The sequence below is a fragment of the Eptatretus burgeri genome, chromosome 16 (genome assembly GCF_056783735.1).
Source record: "Eptatretus burgeri isolate ZD-2024b chromosome 16, Ebu_testis_v1, whole genome shotgun sequence".
Lineage (NCBI taxonomy): Eukaryota > Metazoa > Chordata > Myxini > Myxiniformes > Myxinidae > Eptatretus > Eptatretus burgeri.
The window spans coordinates 60,372,840-60,391,904 of NC_140976.1; the positions used below are offsets into that span (position 1 = coordinate 60,372,840).

Below are 19,065 nucleotides of genomic sequence, written 5' to 3' on the forward strand. Positions count from 1 at the left end.
CTCTCCCCGTATGCGGTGATGGGCGAGTGATTCACTGCCTGCAGTTGGATTGATGTCGGCTAGCCTTTGCTTTTGTGAAAATATGGTAAAACACTCACTTCAGCACCAGTAACCAGGAAACCTTGGTACCTGGTGCCTTGTCGGTTATGTAGAATAGGCGACTGGATGTGTCACTGCCAGACTGACTTGTCACCGCTAGTCACTGGTGTTGGGATTTCCCTGCTTCGAAGGGCGGAACTGGGATGAACATGGACTGATGAATTTGTGAGCCTCTTCTCCATGCTTACAATGGAACCAGCACATCCGTTCGGCATGTTGGTGGGAACTTGAGCTGGGATTGTGTCCCTTTGATTGACTTCTAGATGGACCATGCCCATGCCTTGTCCTCCTCGCTCTCTTGCTACCTTTAGTTGTGTCGTGAGAGCTTGTACCTGTCTGGTCAAGTTCTCAACCTGGGTGGTCAAGGTATGCACTTGGTCTGGTTGAGGTGCCAGTTGCTGTTGAGGTTTTGAAACAGCAACTATGTGCATAGTGGAGGACAAAGGAGAAGAGACTTCCATGATCTTGTCGGCAAGGTTCGCCAGTTGTTTGATATCGACAGCCTCTTCAGTTGAGGCCAAGATCAGTTGGACGTTGGTGGGAAGTCTCTGTAGAAACAGCTGCTTTAAGATGGTATTCTCTAATGTGTTGCCCCCAAACAGCTGTTTCATCCTTAGCAAAGGTTGAGAGGGTTTTCTGTCACCAAGATTTTCAGAAATGAGTAGTTGGTGTAGTCTCTTTTTCTCTGAAGCTGAGGTATGCCTGATGAGCTCAGCCTTGAGTTTGGTGTAATGTTCTGAGGCTGGAGGAGCAATTAGGAGGTTCCTCACTTCTTGCACAATTTCTGGATGGAGAGGTCCAACAACATTGGTGAAGCGTGTATCCTCGGCGGTGACATGCCTGGTCAGGAACTGCACTTCAACTTGTGCAAACCACAATGTAGGATCGGGGATCCAGAAGGGAGGGATTTTTAAACTCACGAGGTACCTCAACAACTGGACCATGGTGGATGTCATCGTTGGACGCAGCTTTGACAGACATGATAACAAGACACCACGCCGGAGTCACCAATATAAAAAATCGAGTTATCAACTTCTAATCACTGCTAAAGGTTGATGACTTTGTCCTGTCTGAGTGGTGTCCTATAAACTGTAAAGCTTGAGTGAGAGTCAATACTGTCACAAGTTCAATAAAAATCAGGAAATGGCATATCACCAGTGGACCAATTCGTTGTCGTGTCCACAAAATAATATTATCCATTCGGTGACTCCGGTGTCATAAATGGCCAGTGCCCGTAGGAAAATGCTGCTCACTTAGAGGGGTTCGATGACAGTTCCACGGTTGAAAGGTCGTGATGCGTCATGTGGTATGAAGCTGCGGGTGCAGAGAGCAAAGTGCTGCTGGAGGATAGGGCCGTGAATGTGGTTGAACTCCAGTGAACTTTAGATGAACTTTAGATGAACTCCAGTGAAACTCAAGAACTTGAGTCATTTCCATGACGGTGTAAATAGCGGGCCGCCAGGCAGGAAAATGTCCCCACACTCCCGTTAAAGCCTTCCTCAACACTCATCCCTCGAGGGGGAGGTCCAAGAGGCCGATAGTCATGTGGGACAAAATGATTTGTTAGAAACCACATTTTTTTTTTTAAAAACCATGCCTACACTACTGCCGTTGGTTGGACAAGTAAATGGAACAAATTTCATGATGCAAAAGTACTAACAAGTTGGCACCAATGAACAGTACACCACAAAGTAATTGAAGTTTGTGAGACAATCAAATTTTTCTTCTTCAAATGGGTGAAAGCCTGTCTTTGGCTTAGTAGTTTGGGTGGTTGGCTTGGGATCCTTAGGTCCTGAGTTGGAGCCCTGTTGGCTGCTGAATTAACACCAGGTGGAGGTTGACTCAGCCTGTCATCCTTCCAATGTCGGCGAAATGAGCACTAGTGTACTGGTAATAGGGGCACTGCATTTCTGCTATAGCCATGTCCCTAACCAATGATGCAACCGGCAGCCTCAAGGCTTCACACAAGAGTACGTGTCCTTCAAAGGGATGCCACATATTGCTACAGCTGGTATCTTTCCTCCAGACCACGGTCAATGCTGCGAGTCACGTACCCACGACGAAATGTTTGACACAAACTGCTCCATCCAATTAGCAAGATACCTTCACGGTTAAGATTGACACAAGCATAATGAACTGTCCCATCTAGCTCCAACATTTATTTATTTATTTTTAACAGGATTAATGTTGGCATTGCTGCAACGATCACCATCAATGGCAGCTTGCGGTGAGATTGACAAATCAATGGGGAAGATGTGTTAGCTTCATCATTCCAGAAACCTTGTTGTTCTTGATTTGATGGAAGAAATGTCCTTGTCTGGGGGTTCGTTTGAGCAGGTCCGGTGGCAGAGACAGATTCAGAACTTGTGGTGACCTATTCGCAAAAGCCAATCTCTAACAACGATGTATTTGAGAACGAAGATAAGAGTCTCTTTTGACATGGTGTACTTTTCCATTGTTGAACGTGATTCTGAAAAGGAGGAGAGTTGCACAACACGTGACTGTGACATCAGCATTGCGATCCTATATAACACAATGATCTGGAGCAAACATCCTTTTTCAATTTATCATCATCTAACAGGTATTTTATATCGTGAACTTATCCTTGCAACAATCGGCCTTGAAGGCTCATAAATTCCTCTTCTCTACCTGTAATCCTACCTGTACCTTCCATGAGTCCCCTAACAGTTTCACCGGAAGGGACTATAGATAGGTTTTCTCTCTCCGTCTGTCCATCCATCCGTCCCACCTGTGGTTATTCAGACCTTTTTCCCCACACCCTATAAGGTATTTAACTCAAACTTGGTACATGGCTTTGTTGTGATAAGTTACAGGACGAGTTCGAGTTTCATGGCATTTTGTCAATTTTTCACAGAGTTATGGCCTTTTTGGATTCAGAAAATATCACTTCAATTTGATTCCATCCGAAGTTCTTCCCTGACGAGGTGTACACCCAAACAGGAATCTGTTTTTAGAATCCATCATTTCCTGGTGCACACAACACCCATATGACATGTTGTTGCAGACAACACCTGTATGACGTGTAAGAGCTGTAACCGCAACTGCATCTTCATAAATTTTGGTCTAGTTTTTTTTTTTGTCGTTTTGGCACAGCACTGCATTCTAATTGATGGAGAACAATAGCAATCAAGTAAATTCAATGAATGATAATTATATATCCCCCCCCCCCTCTCTTCTCAAATTTGGGGGTTAAATTTTCCAATATGTACAAACGAAATGGGAATGCAGAAGTACTGATTGAATTGTCGATTTCAGCTGTAATTGAGTGAATAAGAACGAGGCAAGAACTTGAGTGACGATGGTAGCGATGAAGATGTGGAGATAAGGCCATTTGTTTGGTACACGTGAAAACGAGAGTTCAGGGGTCTGCTGACATTGCACGATGGGTGGTGTATTGTGCGTACTATATTACCTTCCACGGGTAATTTTGATCTCCGGCACCAAAGATGAGTGTCTGGGCTTGTTACTCTCACTTCGTGGACAGGTTGGTGGCCTCCATGCATGCGACCGCCTCCTTTTTGGTCGTGCACCCTCTCCTCCGTCTTGGCTCTGTCCCTCCCAGTTTTCTGCTGGGTGCACATGATCTGCCAGTCACCCTTTTCTTGTTAAACTCCAAAAATCCAGGCTCTCTGATCACCTGCACTCATTTGTTCCTCTTTTCTCTCACTTGCGCAATCAACTTCTCCAGTCTGTTCAGTCACATTCTTCCTTCCAGGGCTTCAAGACAGCTCCTCACCACTTCTTCCTCAAGCCTGGTGTTGGCTTAAGATCCTTGGGTTTTTGAGTTCGAGCCCCTGTCGGTCAGTCGAATCAACACCAGGTCTGTCATCCTTCTGAGATTGGCAAAATGAGTGCCAGCTTACTGGTAACAGGTTCATTGTGCTGTGATGCAACCAAGCAGCTGCAGGTTGCATACCAATAAATAAAATAACCTCTAGCTCTGGTCATCCCCCATCCATCTCATGTTCTCTTCTATCCCCAAATGACCCCATTCCCAAGCACTACCATGTACTGTTTACTGTGATCCCCCCCGCCGCCCCTCTCCCTAACCCCTTTTTGTTTGTTCGTTGTCGATTGATTTGTTCCTTTTCTGATTCACCCCCATTTTCCCCCTTCCTCTTCTTCCTGTGTTTCATTCATCTTGTGTGCAGCTTGTTCACCCCCAAAAGTGTCCTCCTCCCCCCCCCCTTCATTTTATCTCACCCTCACTTCCACTCTGCTCGTTGGTGTTTCCCCCTTTCCATTTTGTTCCATTCCATTCTGCTCCAAGCTCTTGCACAAGTCTCCAACATCGAACATGCAAAAAGAAACCACAACCTGCTCTGCACCCCATCTGTGTCCGTCTCACTGTTTGAGTGGGTGATAATGCTTATCTTAAACAAACCTGCTTTGAACATCTAAAGGCAGACACGATGACTAAGCACGACCTTGAAACCAACTGTACGAGGTGCGTTCAAAATGGTCCAGCAATGAGATATCCAAGAACCTGCAAGGCACTCCAGCTTTCCACATTTCATTATGTAATCAGAAGAAAATTTATATATATATATATATTTATTTATTTAAATAATACTCAAATCCTGTTTTTGACTTGTCAGTATCTTTTTTCCTATAACCATTTGAATTCCGATGTGTGTAAGTGAGTGTACGCCCACATTGAGGGTGTTGTCCTGAATGTGATATGCATCCCTTCCCTTGCCATCATCAGTATTGTCCACCCTTTTCCATGTCTACACCCTCTTCCCAATCTCCCCACATGCCTCACACACCTTTTATTTGTTCTTTTGCTTCACTCGTAGCACTGAGGATGCTGCGAGCGGCTTGTGGGCTATTCCGATTTGTGCACTTCGCATTACTTTTGGCTAGTCTTTCCGAGAGGTCTGGGTCGTAGGGTCCGGTCTTTCCAAGAGGTCTGGGTCGTAGGGTCCAATAATTTCCTGCTCTTTGTTCTTTGCATTATCAAGTTTTCTGAATCCAGGTATGAGGTTCGTATTGTATCCATTGTTGATTAAGATGTCCTGAACTCCTCTCTCTCTCTCTCTCTCTCTCTCTCTCTCTCTCTCTCTCTCTCTCTCTCTCTCTCTCTCTCTCTCTCTCTCTCTCTCTCTCTCTCTCTCTCTCTCTCTCTCTCTCTCTCTCTCTCTCTCTCTCTCTCTCTCTCTCTCTCTCTCTCTCTCTCTCTCTCTCTCTCTCTCTCTCTCTCTCTCTCTCTCTCTCTCTCTCTCTCTCTCTCTCTCTCTCTCTCTCTCTCTCTCTCTCTCTCTCTCTCTCTCTCTCTCTCTCTCTCTCTCTCTCTCTCTCTCTCTCTCTCTCTCTCTCTCTCTCTCTCTCTCTCTCTCTCTCTCTCTCTCTCTCTCTCTCTCTCTCTCTCTCTCTCTCTCTCTCTCTCTCTCTCTCTCTCTCTCTCTCTCTCTCTCTCTCTCTCTCTCTCTCTCTCTCTCTCTCTCTCTCTCTCTCTCTCTCTCTCTCTCTCTCTCTCTCTCTCTCTCTCTCTCTCTCTCTCTCTCTCTCTCTCTCTCTCTCTCTCTCTCTCTCTCTCTCTCTCTCTCTCTCTCTCTCTCTCTCTCTCTCTCTCTCTCTCTCTCTCTCTCTCTCTCTCTCTCTCTCTCTCTCTCTCTCTCTCTCTCTCTCTCTCTCTCTCTCTCTCTCTCTCTCTCTCTCTCTCTCTCTCTCTCTCTCTCTCTCTCTCTCTCTCTCTCTCTCTCTCTCTCTCTCTCTCTCTCTCTCTCTCTCTCTCTCTCTCTCTCTCTCTCTCTCTCTCTCTCTCTCTCTCTCTCTCTCTCTCTCTCTCTCTCTCTCTCTCTCTCTCTCTCTCTCTCTCTCTCTCTCTCTCTCTCTCTCTCTCTCTCTCTCTCTCTCTCTCTCTCTCTCTCTCTCTCTCTCTCTCTCTCTCTCTCTCTCTCTCTCTCTCTCTCTCATCCCTGGATCACGACATCGTCCATGTACGGGAACCCAGAGTACGGGCAACACTGCGCGTATGACAGACAGGATTACATGAATTGATATGGAGCAATTTGTTGGTGTGGGTTGGTTTTCTACATACAAATGTCTCCAAAGAACCGTCGTCACATTGCCGACGCACCTCGACATCTAAAAAGAATGTTGAGATCAAACCTTTCGAGATGTTGAGGTGCGTCGGCAATGTGACGGTTCTTTGGAGACGTTTGTGTGTAGCAAACCAACCCACACTAACAAATTGCTACATATCAATTCATGAAATCCTATCTGTCATACGTGCAGTGTCACTCATAAGATAAGAAGCAGTGTCACATGTTGTCAAGAAACCTTGAAAACCAGACGACTTGCTACCTGCAGTGCAGAAAGGAATTGCAGTGCTGAACCAGCGGCACAAAGCTCACAATGATTCAGTGGCTAACCATGCACGGCTAAGCCAACCCAGGTGAGGAGTCTGAGGTTGTCGGCGGATTACCTGTCGCCGACCCCAACAGACTCCCCTGAGAGGGCCATGCCGGGTGCAGTGTGTCACGAGTACTGTGGAGAAATTCTGAGGGAGGGGAGTAGGACCCGTGCCAAGGGGGACACCCCTTCTAGAACGCAGCGGTAGTACCATGCGCCGTGCCCCATAGGAGGAAACCCATCTCCGCGAGTCCAGCTGAACCATTTTGAAAGCATGTTGTCACATGACCGATCACTCTTAAAACGGGTGGGAGATACAAACCTTTCTTTGTGATCTCACGGAGCTTTCCTTCGACGCGTTGATTATGAACTGAAAAATAAGAGGCATTACTATCGTACCGACCCTCGTCGATTCACCCGACATTAGGAAGCGAATGTAAATGCCTCCTCTAATTTTCACTCATCAAGACAATGAAAATATAACGAGGTGAAAAATGGGTTTTCCAACCTCCCTAAATTCTCATTCCCATGTTGTGACACATTTTGACCTTTGATGGGTGTAACAACGAAACGACCAGTTGTTGAAACCCTCTGGATGATAATGGAACAAGCCGGTAGGCGGCGATGGGTCGCCGAGCATGGAAACTATAAGATATAGAGCAAAATGGATGTCATACAACGGATAGGGAATCACCTTAAGATTATGCATATCAAATCTCATCCAGTTCCAACTACTGATAACTACTCGGTATCCATTTGAATGAAAAGTACCGAAAATGAGGGTTGAAATAGGAAATCCCCAAAGTTCGAGGGGGTGCTGTGGGTGAACAAAGATCTAAATCGAAAATCCGGCTTGATCGTTTGTGCACAATGTATTCCAGACGATTAGTGTGAATTTTCATGACCATCCGACCCTAACCCTAGGATGAGTAGCATTTGGCGCGAAGGCACCTCCAGCTCTCGCATATTATCGATTTTTGCACTAATTGACCTTTGACCCCTGACCTAAGCGAAATCGGTCAATATGTCCTGAGGCAAAGTTGTAGTACTCATTGAGTACCATGAACCTGCAAATTTTCATTCGTGTCGATGCACTCACCTGGTCGCTAGGGGGCCTTCAATTCTTGCCAATTTTCGCGCATACCCCAATTGTAGAGGGCGCTGCGGGTAAAGTATTCCATATATCACAAAAACCGGAATATATTTAATAGAGCATCACCTGTAGATCATTCGTGCCAAATTTCATAATCCTACGTGGGATAATGGCTTTCGGAATTGATTTCGCGTGAACGGTACCGATTTTTGAAGGTTTTTCGGTTGTTGCTAGGGAACCAAAACGTCCCTAGCAACCATCACAATTTCCGAAGCACGAGGTCATAAGATGTACCGACCACCCGAGTTTGGTCAAAATCCGCCCACGTTTACTACCAATTATGCTGATGACAAACGAACAAACATCCAAACAAACAGACAGAATTACTGAAAATAAAGGTCACCTATTTCGGCGACCCAATAAGATGTACATGAAACAGGTGTGACAAAATGTTGGCCATTATGAATGGCATTGCTCAGTGGCCACATTAAACAGGTGGCCACATAATGTTATTGAACATCGCAGAATCTTCTATCTATAATTCCAACAATCTGTGTGTGTGTGTGTGTGTGTGTTTGTGTGTGTGTGTGTGTGTGTGTGTGTGTGTGTGTGTGTGTGTGTGTGTGTGTGTGTGTCTGTGTGTGTGACCGCTGTTTCTCGACAACCACTGGTCCTATCTAATTGGAACTTGCCAGCTATATTGCTGGGGCCCTGAGGATGTGCCTTTTCAAGGTTTGATATTAATCGGACAAGTGGTTCACAAGTTATGGCCATTTATTTACCAACCAATGAGAGGACACGGTGCTATGACATCACAATTCTTCTTTTTTTTTCTTCTTTTATTTTTGCACGTACGGCCACGCACTAGTATTCCTTAATGCCGAGTATTGTGGCCACATAAGGCAGGTTGCGACCTAATTAAGGGGTTTTTTTTGCACATACAGCCACACACTAGTATTCCTCAATGCCGAGTATTGTGGCCACATAAGGCAGGTTGCGACCTAATTAAGGGTTTTTTTTGCACGTATGGCCACGCACTAGTAGTCCTTAATGCCGACTATTGTGGCCACTTAAGGCAGTTTGCCACCTAATTAAGGGGTTTTTTGCACGTACGGCCACGCACTAGTATTCCTTAATGCCGAGTATTGTGGCCACATAAGGCAGTTTGCCACCTAATTAAGGGGTTTTTTTGCACGTACGGCCACGCACTAGTATTCCTTAATGCCGAGTATTGTGGCCACATAAGGCAGGTTGCCACCTAATTAAGGGGTTTTTTTGCACGAACGGCCACACACTAGTATTCCTTAATGCCGAGTATTGTGGCCACATAAGGCAGGTTGCCACCTAATTAAGGGGTTTTTTGCACGTACGGCCATGCACTAGTATTCCTTAATGCCAAGTATTGTGGCCAAATAAGGCAGGTTGCCACCTAATTAAGGGGTTTTTTTGCACGTACGGCCACACACTAGTATTCCTTAATGCCGAGCATTGTGGCCACATAAGGCAGGTTGCCACCTAATAAAGGGTTTTTTTTGCACGTATGGCCACGCACTAGTATTCCTTAATGCCGAGTATTGTGGCCACATAAGGCAGGTTGCGACCTAATTAAGGGGGTTTTTTTGCACATACGGCCACACACTAGTATTCCTTAATGCCGAGTATTGTGGCCACATAAGGCAGGTTGCCACCTAATTAAGGGTTTTTTTTGCACGTATGGCCACGCACTAGTAGTCCTTAATGCCGAGTATTGTGGCCACTTAAGGCAGTTTGCCACCTAATTAAGGGGTTTTTTTGCACGTACGGCCACGCACTAGTATTCCTGAATGCCGAGTATTGTGGCCACATAAGGCAGGTTGCCACCTAATAAAGGGGTTTTTTTGCACGTATGGCCACGCACTAGTAGTCCTTAATGCCGAGTATTGTGGCCACATAAGGCAGTTTGCCACCTAATTAAGGGGTTTTTTTGCACGTACGGCCACGCACTAGTATTCCTTAATGCCGAGTATTGTGGCCACATAAGGGAGTTTGCCACCTAATTGAGGGGTTTTTTTGCACGTACGGCCACGCACTAGTATTCCTTAATGCCGAGTATTGTGGCCACATAAGGCAGGTTGCCACCTAATTAAGGGGTTTTTTTGCACGAACGGCCACACACTAGTATTCCTTAATGCCGAGTATTGTGGCCACATAAGGCAGGTTGCCACCTAATTAAGGGGTTTTTTGCACGTACGGCCATGCACTAGTATTCCTTAATGCCAAGTATTGTGGCCAAATAAGGCAGGTTGCCACCTAATTAAGGGGTTTTTTTGCACGTACGGCCACACACTAGTATTCCTTAATGCCGAGCATTGTGGCCACATAAGGCAGGTTGCCACCTAATAAAGGGTTTTTTTTGCACGTATGGCCACGCACTAGTATTCCTTAATGCCGAGTATTGTGGCCACATAAGGCAGGTTGCCACCGAATTAAGGGGTTTTTTTGCACGTATGGCGACGCACTAGTATTCCTTAATGCCGAGTATTGTGGCCACATAAGGCAGGTTGCCACCTAATTAAGGGGTTTTTTGCACGTACGGCCATGCACTAGTATTCCTTAATGCCGAGTATTGTGGCCACATAAGGCAGGTTGCCACCTAATTAAGGGGTTTTTTGCACGTACGGCCACGCACTAGTATACCTTAATGCCGAGTATTGTGGCCACATAAGGCAGTTTGCCACCTAATTAAGGGGTTTTTTGCACGTACGGCCACGCACTAGTATTCCTTAATGCCGAGTATTGTGGCCACATAAGGCAGGTTGCCACCGAATTAAGGGGTTTTTTGCACGTACGGCCATGCACTAGTAGTCCTTAATGCCGAGTATTGTGGCCACATAAGGCAGGTTGCCACCTAATTAAGGGGTTTTTTTCACGTACGGCCACGCACTAGTAGTCCTTAATGCCGAATATTGTGGCCACATAAGGCAGGTTGCAACCTAATTAAGGGTTTTTTTTGCACGTATGGCCACGCACTAGTAGTCCTTACTACCGAGTATTGTGCCCACATAAGGCAGGTTGCCACCTAATTAAGGGGTTTTTTGCACGTATGGCCACGCACTAGTATTCCTTAATGCCGAGTATTGTGGCCACATAAGGCAGGTTGCCACCGAATTAAGGGGTTTTTTGCACGTACAGCCATGCACTAGTAGTCCTTAATGCCGAGTATTGTGGCCACATAAGGCAGGTTGCCACCTAATTAAGGGGTTTTTTTTCACGTACGGCCACGCACTAGTAGTCCTTAATGCCGAATATTGTGGCCACATAAGGCAGGTTGCAACCTAATTAAGGGTTTTTTTTGCACGTATGGCCACGCACTAGTAGTCCTTACGACCGAGTATTGTGCCCACATAAGGCAGGTTGCCACCGAATTAAGGGGTTTTTTGCACGTATGGCCACGCACTAGTATTCCTTAATGCCGAGTATTGTGGCCACATAAGGCAGGTTGCCACCTAATTAAGGGGTTTTTTTCACGTACGGCCACACACTAGTATTCCTTAATGCCGAGTATTGTGGCTACATAAGGCAGGTTGCCACCTAATTAAGGGTGTTTTTTCACGTACGGCCACGCACTAGTATTCCTTAATGCCGAGTATTGTGGCCACATCAGGCAGGTTGCCACCTAATTAAGGGTTTTTTCACGTACGGCCATGCACTAGTATTCCTTAATGCCGAGTATTGTGGCCACATAAGGCAGGTTGCCACCTAATTAAGGGGTTTTTTGCACGTATGGCCACGCACTAGTATTCCTTAATGCCGAGTATTGTGGCCACATAAGGCAGGTTGCCACCGAATTAAGGGGTTTTTTTCACGTACGGCCACGCACTAGTATTCCTTACTGCCGAGTATTGTGGCCACATAAGGCAGGTTGCCACCGAATTAAGGGTTTTTTTTGCACGTATGGCCACGCACTAGTATTCCTTAATGCCGAGTATTGTGGCCACATAAGGCAGGTTGCCACCTAATTAAGGGGTTTTTTTGCACGTATGGCCACGCACTAGTATTCCTTAATGCCTAGTATTGTGGCCACATAAGGCAGGTTGCCACCTAATTAAGGGGTTTTTTCACGTACGGCCACGCACGAGTATTCGTTAATGCCGAGTATTGTGGCCACATAAGGCAGGTTGCCACCTAATTAAGGGGTTTTTTTGCACGTATGGCCACGCACTAGTAGTCCTTAATACCGAGTATTGTGGCCACATAAGGCAGGTTGCCACCTAATTAAGGGGTTTTTTGCACGTAGGGCCACGCACTAGTAGTCCTTAATGCTGAGTATTGTGGCCACATAAGGCAGGTTGCCACCGAATTAAGGGTTTTTTTCCCGTATGGCCACGCACTAGTATTCCTTAATGCCGAGTATTGTGGCCACATAAGGCAGGTTGCCACCTAATTAAGGGTTTTTTTTCACGTACGGCCATGCACTAGTATTCCTTAATGCCGAGTATTGTGGCCACATAAGGCAGGTTGCCACCGAATTAAGGGGTTTTTTGCACGTATGGCCACGCACTAGTATTCCTTAATGCCGAGTATTGTGGCCACATAAGGCAGGTTGCCACCGAATTAAGGGGTTTTTTTCACGTACGGCCATGCACTAGTATTCCTTACTGCCGAGTATTGTGGCCACATAAGGCAGGTTGCCACCTAATTAAGGGGTTTTTTTGCACGTATGGCCACGCACTAGTATTCCTTAATGCCTAGTATTGTGGCCACATAAGGCAGGTTGCCACCGAATTAAGGGTTTTTTTCCCGTATGGCCACGCACTAGTATTCCTTAATGCCGAGTGTTGTGGCCACATAAGGCAGGTTGCGACCTAATTAAGGGTTTTTTTTTCACGTACGGCCACACACTAGTATTCCTTAATGCCGAGTATTGTGGCCACATAAGGCAGTTTGCCACCTAATTAAGGGGTTTTTTTGCACGTACGGCCATGCACTAGTATTCCTTAATGTCGAGTATTGTGGCCACATAAGGCAGTTTGCCACCTAATTGAGGGTTTTTTTTTGCACGTACGGCCACGCACTAGTATTCCTTAATGCCGAGTATTGTGGCCACATAAGGCAGGTTGCCACCTAATTAAGGGGTTTTTTTGCACGAACGGCCACACACTAGTATTCCTTAATGCCGAGTATTGTGGCCACATAAGGCAGGTTGCCACCTAAATAAGGGGTTTTTTTGCACGTACGGCCACACACTAGTATTCCTTAATGCCGAGCATTGTGGCCACATAAGGCAGGTTGCCACCTAATAAAGGGTTTTTTTTGCACGTATGGCCACGCACTAGTATTCCTTAATGCCGAGTATTGTGGCCACATAAGGCAGGTTGCCACCGAATTAAGGGGTTTTTTTGCACGTATGGCCACGCACTAGTATTCCTTAATGCCGAGTATTGTGGCCACATAAGGCAGGTTGCCACCTAATTAAGGGGTTTTTTTGCACGTAGGGCCACGCACTAGTAGTCCTTAATGCCGAGTATTGTGGCCACATAAGGCAGGTTGCCACCGAATTAAGGGTTTTTTTTCCCGTATGGCCACGCACTAGTATTCCTTAATGCCGAGTATTGTGGCCACATAAGGCAGGTTGCCACCTAATTAAGGGTTTTTTTTGACGTACGGCCATGCACTAGTATTCCTTAATGCCGAGTATTGTGGCCACATAAGGCAGGTTGCCACCTAATTAAGGGGTTTTTTGCACGTATGGCCACGCACTAGTATTCCTTAATGCCGAGTATTGTGGCCACATAAGGCAGGTTGCCACCTAATTAAGCGGTTTTTTTGCACGTATGGCCACGCACTAGTATTCCTTAATGCCTAGTATTGTGGCCACATAAGGCAGGTTGCCACCTAATTAAGGGGTTTTTTTCACGTACGGCCACGCACGAGTATTCGTTAATGCCGAGTATTGTGGCCACATAAGGCAGGTTGCCACCTAATTAAGGGGTTTTTTTGCACGTATGGCCACGCACTAGTAGTCCTTAATACCGAGTATTGTGGCCACATAAGGCAGGTTGCCACCTAATTAAGGGGTTTTTTGCACGTATGGCCACGCACTAGTAGTCCTTAATGCTGAGTATTGTGGCCACATAAGGCAGGTTGCCACCGAATTAAGGGTTTTTTTTCCCGTATGGCCACGCACTAGTATTCCTTAATGCCGAGTATTGTGGCCACATAAGGCAGGTTGCGACCTAATTAAGGGTTTTTTTTTCACGTACGGCCACACACTAGTATTCCTTAATGCCGAGTATTGTGGCCACATAAGGCAGTTTGCCACCTAATTAAGGGGTTTTTTTGCACGTACGGTCATGCACTAGTATTCCTTAATGTCGAGTATTGTGGCCACATAAGGCAGTTTGCCACCTAATTGAGGGTTTTTTTTGCACGTACGGCCACGCACTAGTATTCCTTAATGCCGAGTATTGTGGCCACATAAGGCAGGTTGCCACCTAATTAAGGGGTTTTTTTGCACGAACGGCCACACACTAGTATTCCTTAATGCCGAGTATTGTGGCCACATAAGGCAGGTTGCCACCTAATTAAGGGGTTTTTTGCACGTACGGCCATGCACTAGTATTCCTTAATGCCGAGTATTGTGGCCACATAAGGCAGGTTGCCACCTAATTAAGGGGTTTTTTTGCACGTACGGCCACGCACTAGTATTCCTTAATGCCGAGTATTGTGGCCACATAAGGCAGGTTGCCACCTAATTAAGGGGTTTTTTTGCACGTATGGCCACGCACTAGTATTCCTTAATGCCGAGTATTGTGGCCACATAAGGCAGGTTGCCACCTAATTAAGGGGTTTTTTGCACGTATGGCCACGCACTAGTATTCCTTAATGCCGAGTATTGTGGCCACATAAGGCAGTTTGCCACCTAATTAAGGGGTTTTTTGCACGTACGGCCACGCACTAGTATTCCTTAATGCCGAGTATTGTGGCCACATAAGGCAGGTTGCCACCGAATTAAGGGGTTTTTTGCACGTAGGGCCACGCACTAGTAGTCCTTAATGCCGAGTATTGTGGCCACATAAGGCAGGTTGCCACCTAATTAAGGGGTTTTTTGCACGTATGGCCACGCACTAGTATTCCTTAATGCCGAGTATTGTGGCCACATAAGGCAGGTTGCCACCTAATTAAGGGGTTTTTTTGCACGTACGGCCACGCACTAGTATTCCTTAATGCCGAGTATTGTGGCCACATAAGGCAGGTTGCCACCTAATTAAGGGGTTTTTTTGCACGTACGGCCACGCACTAGTATTCCTTAATGCCGAGTATTGTGGCCACATAAGGCAGTTTGCCACCTAATTAAGGGGTTTTTTTGCACGTACGGCCATGCACTAGTATTCCTTAATGTCGAGTATTGTGGCCACATAAGGCAGTTTGCCACCTAATTGAGGGTTTTTTTTGCACGTACGGCCACGCACTAGTATTCCTTAATGCCGAGTATTGTGGCCACATAAGGCAGGTTGCCACCTAATTAAGGGGTTTTTTTGCACGAACGGCCACACACTAGTATTCCTTAATGCCGAGTATTGTGGCCACATAAGGCAGGTTGCCACCTAATTAAGGGGTTTTTTGCACGTACGGCCATGCACTAGTATTCCTTAATGCCAAGTATTGTGGCCAAATAAGGCAGGTTGCCACCTAATTAAGGGGTTTTTTTGCACGTACGGCCACACACTAGTATTCCTTAATGCCGAGCATTGTGGCCACATAAGGCAGGTTGCCACCTAATAAAGGGTTTTTTTTGCACGTATGGCCACGCACTAGTATTCCTTAATGCCGAGTATTGTGGCCACATAAGGCAGGTTGCCACCGAATTAAGGGGTTTTTTTGCACGTATGGCCACGCACTAGTATTCCTTAATGCCGAGTATTGTGGCCACATAAGGCAGGTTGCCACCTAATTAAGGGGTTTTTTTGCACGTACGGCCATGCACTAGTATTCCTTAATGCCGAGTATTGTGGCCACATAAGGCAGGTTGCCACCAAATTAAGGGGTTTTTTTGCACGTACGGCCACGCACTAGTATACCTTAATGCCGAGTATTGTGGCCACATAAGGCAGTTTGCCACCTAATTAAGGGGTTTTTTGCACGTACGGCCACGCACTAGTATTCCTTAATGCCGAGTATTGTGGCCACATAAGGCAGGTTGCCACCGAATTAAGGGTTTTTTTTTCACGTACGGCCACGCACTAGTATTCCTTAATGCCGAGTATTGTGGCCACATAAGGCAGGTTGCCACCGAATTAAGGGGTTTTTTGCACGTACGGCCATGCACTAGTAGTCCTTAATGCCGAGTATTGTGGCCACATAAGGCAGGTTGCCACCTAATTAAGGGGTTTTTTTCACGTCCGGCCACGCACTTGTAGTCCTTAATGCCGAATATTGTGGCCACATAAGGCAGGTTGCAACCTAATTAAGGGTTTTTTTTGCACATATGGCCACGCACTAGTAGTCCTTACTACCGAGTATTGTGCCCACATAAGGCAGGTTGCCACCTAATTAAGGGGTTTTTTGCACGTATGGCCACGCACTAGTATTCCTGAATGCCGAGTATTGTGGCCATATAAGGCAGGTTGCCACCTAATTAAGGGTTTTTTTTCACGTACGGCCACACACTAGTATTCCTTAATGCCGAGTATTGTGGCCACATAAGGCAGGTTGCCACCTAATTAAGGGTTTTTTTTCACGTACGGCCACGCACTAGTATTCCTTAATGCCGAGTATTGTGGCCACATAAGGCAGGTTGCCACCTAATTAAGGGTTTTTTTTGCACGTACGGCCATGCACTAGTATTCCTTAATGCCGAGTATTGTGGCCACATAAGGCAGGTTGCCACCTAATTAAGGGGTTTTTTTGCACGTACGGCCACGCACTAGTATACCTTAATGCCGAGTATTGTGGCCACATAAGGCAGTTTGCCACCTAATTGAGGGTTTTTTTTGCACGTACGGCCACGCACTAGTATTCCTTAATGCCGAGTATTGTGGCCACATAAGGCAGGTTGCCACCTAATTAAGGGGTTTTTTTGCACGTACGGCCACGCACTAGTATTCCTTAATGTCGAGTATTGTGGCCACATAAGGCAGTTTGCCACCTAATTGAGGGTTTTTTTTGCACGTACGGCCACGCACTAGTATTCCTTAATGCCGAGCATTGTGGCCACATAAGGCAGGTTGCCACCTAATAAAGGGTTTTTTTTGCACGTATGGCCACGCACTAGTATTCCTTAATGCCGAGTATTGTGGCCACATAAGGCAGGTTGCCACCGAATTAAGGGGTTTTTTTGCATGTATGGCCACGCACCAGTATTCCTTAATGCCGAGTATTGTGGCCACATAAGGCAGGTTGCCACCTAATTAAGGGGTTTTTTTGCACGTACGGCCATGCACTAGTATTCCTTAATGCCGAGTATTGTGGCCACATAAGGCAGGTTGCCACCTAATTAAGGGGTTTTTTTGCACGTACGGCCACGCACTAGTATACCTTAATGCCGAGTATTGTGGCCACATAAGGCAGTTTGCCACCTAATTAAGGGGTTTTTTGCACGTACGGCCACGCACTAGTATTCCTTAATGCCGAGTATTGTGGCCACATAAGGCAGGTTGCCACCGAATTAAGGGTTTTTTTTCCCGTACGGCCACGCACTAGTATTCCTTAATGCCGAGTATTGTGGCCACATAAGGCAGGTTGCCACCGAATTAAGGGGTTTTTTGCACGTACGGCCATGCACTAGTAGTCCTTAATGCCGAGTATTGTGGCCACATAAGGCAGGTTGCCACCTAATTAAGGGGTTTTTTCACGTACGGCCACGCACTAGTAGTCCTTAATGCCGAATATTGTGGCCACATAAGGCAGGTTGCAACCTAATTAAGGGTTTTTTTTGCACATATGGCCACGCACTAGTAGTCCTTACTACCGAGTATTGTGCCCACATAAGGCAGGTTGCCACCTAATTAAGGGGTTTTTTGCACGTATGGCCACGCACTAGTATTCCTTAATGCCGAGTATTGTGGCCATATTAGGCAGGTTGCCACCTAATTAAGGGTTTTTTTCACGTACGGCCACACACTAGTATTCCTTAATGCCGAGTATTGTGGCCACATAAGGCAGGTTGCCACCGAATTAAGGGGTTTTTTTGCACGTATGGCCACGCACTAGTATTCCTTAATGCCGAGTATTGTGGCCACATAAGGCAGGTTGCCACCTAATTAAGGGGTTTTTTTGCACGTACGGCCATGCACTAGTATTCCTTAATGCCGAGTATTGTGGCCACATAAGGCAGGTTGCCACCTAATCAAGGGGTTTTTTTGCACGTACGGCCACGCACTAGTATACCTTAATGCCGAGTATTGTGGCCACATAAGGCAGTTTGCCACCTAATTAAGGCGTTTTTTGCACGTACGGCCACGCACTAGTATTCCTTAATGCCGAGTATTGTGGCCACATAAGGCAGGTTGCCACCGAATTAAGGGTTTTTTTTCACGTACGGCCACGCACTAGTATTCCTTAATGCCGAGTATTGTGGCCACATAAGGCAGGTTGCCACCGAATTAAGGGGTTTTTTGCACGTACGGCCATGCACTAGTAGTCCTTAATGCCGAGTATTGTGGCCACATAAGGCAGGTTGCCACCTAATTAAGGGGTTTTTTTCACGTACGGCCACGCACTAGTAGTCCTTAATGCCGAATATTGTGGCCACATAAGGCAGGTTGCAACCTAATTAAGGGTTTTTTTTGCACGTATGGCCACGCACTAGTAGTCCTTACTACCGAGTATTGTGCCCACATAAGGCAGGTTGCCACCTAATTAAGGGGTTTTTTGCACGTATGGCCACGCACTAGTATTCCTTAATGCCGAGTATTGTGGCCACATAAGGCAGGTTGCCACCTAATTAAGGGGTTTTTTTGCACGTATGGCCACGCACTAGTATTCCTTAATGCCTAGTATTGTGGCCACATAAGGCAGGTTGCCACCTAATTAAGGGGTTTTTTCACGTACGGCCACGCACGAGTATTCGTTAATGCCGAGTATTGTGGCCACATAAGGCAGGTTGCCACCTAATTAAGGGGTTTTTTTGCACGTATGGCCACGCACTAGTAGTCCTTAATACCGAGTATTGTGGCCACATAAGGCAGGTTGCCACCTAATGAAGGGGTTTTTTGCACGTAGGGCCACGCACTCGTATTCCTTAATGCCGAGTATTGTGGCCACATAAGGCAGGTTGCCACCGAATTAAGGGGTTTTTTTCACGTACGGCCACGCACTAGTATTCCTTAATGCCTAGTATTGTGGCCACATAAGGCAGGTTGCCACCTAATTAAGGGTTTTTTGCACGTATGGCCACACACTAGTATTCCTTAATACCGAGTATTGTGGCCACATAAGGCAGGTTGCCACCTAATTAAGGGGTTTTTTGCACGTATGGCCACGCACTAGTATTCCTTAATACCGAGTATTGTGGC

At 46.3% G+C, this 19,065-nt stretch overlaps 1 protein-coding gene across 1 annotated transcript in view; it reads left to right on the forward strand.

Moving 5' to 3' along the window:
* The first annotated feature begins 3,838 nt into the window (after positions 1 to 3,838).
* PISD (phosphatidylserine decarboxylase) overlaps positions 3,839 to 19,065 on the forward strand; it is a 77,013-nt gene continuing 61,786 nt past the window's right edge. Inside the window, exon 1 of the mRNA XM_085858892.1 lies at positions 3,839 to 3,940. The gene's annotated coding sequence lies outside the window, so the exon portion shown is untranslated. The remainder of the gene's footprint in view (positions 3,941 to 19,065) is intronic.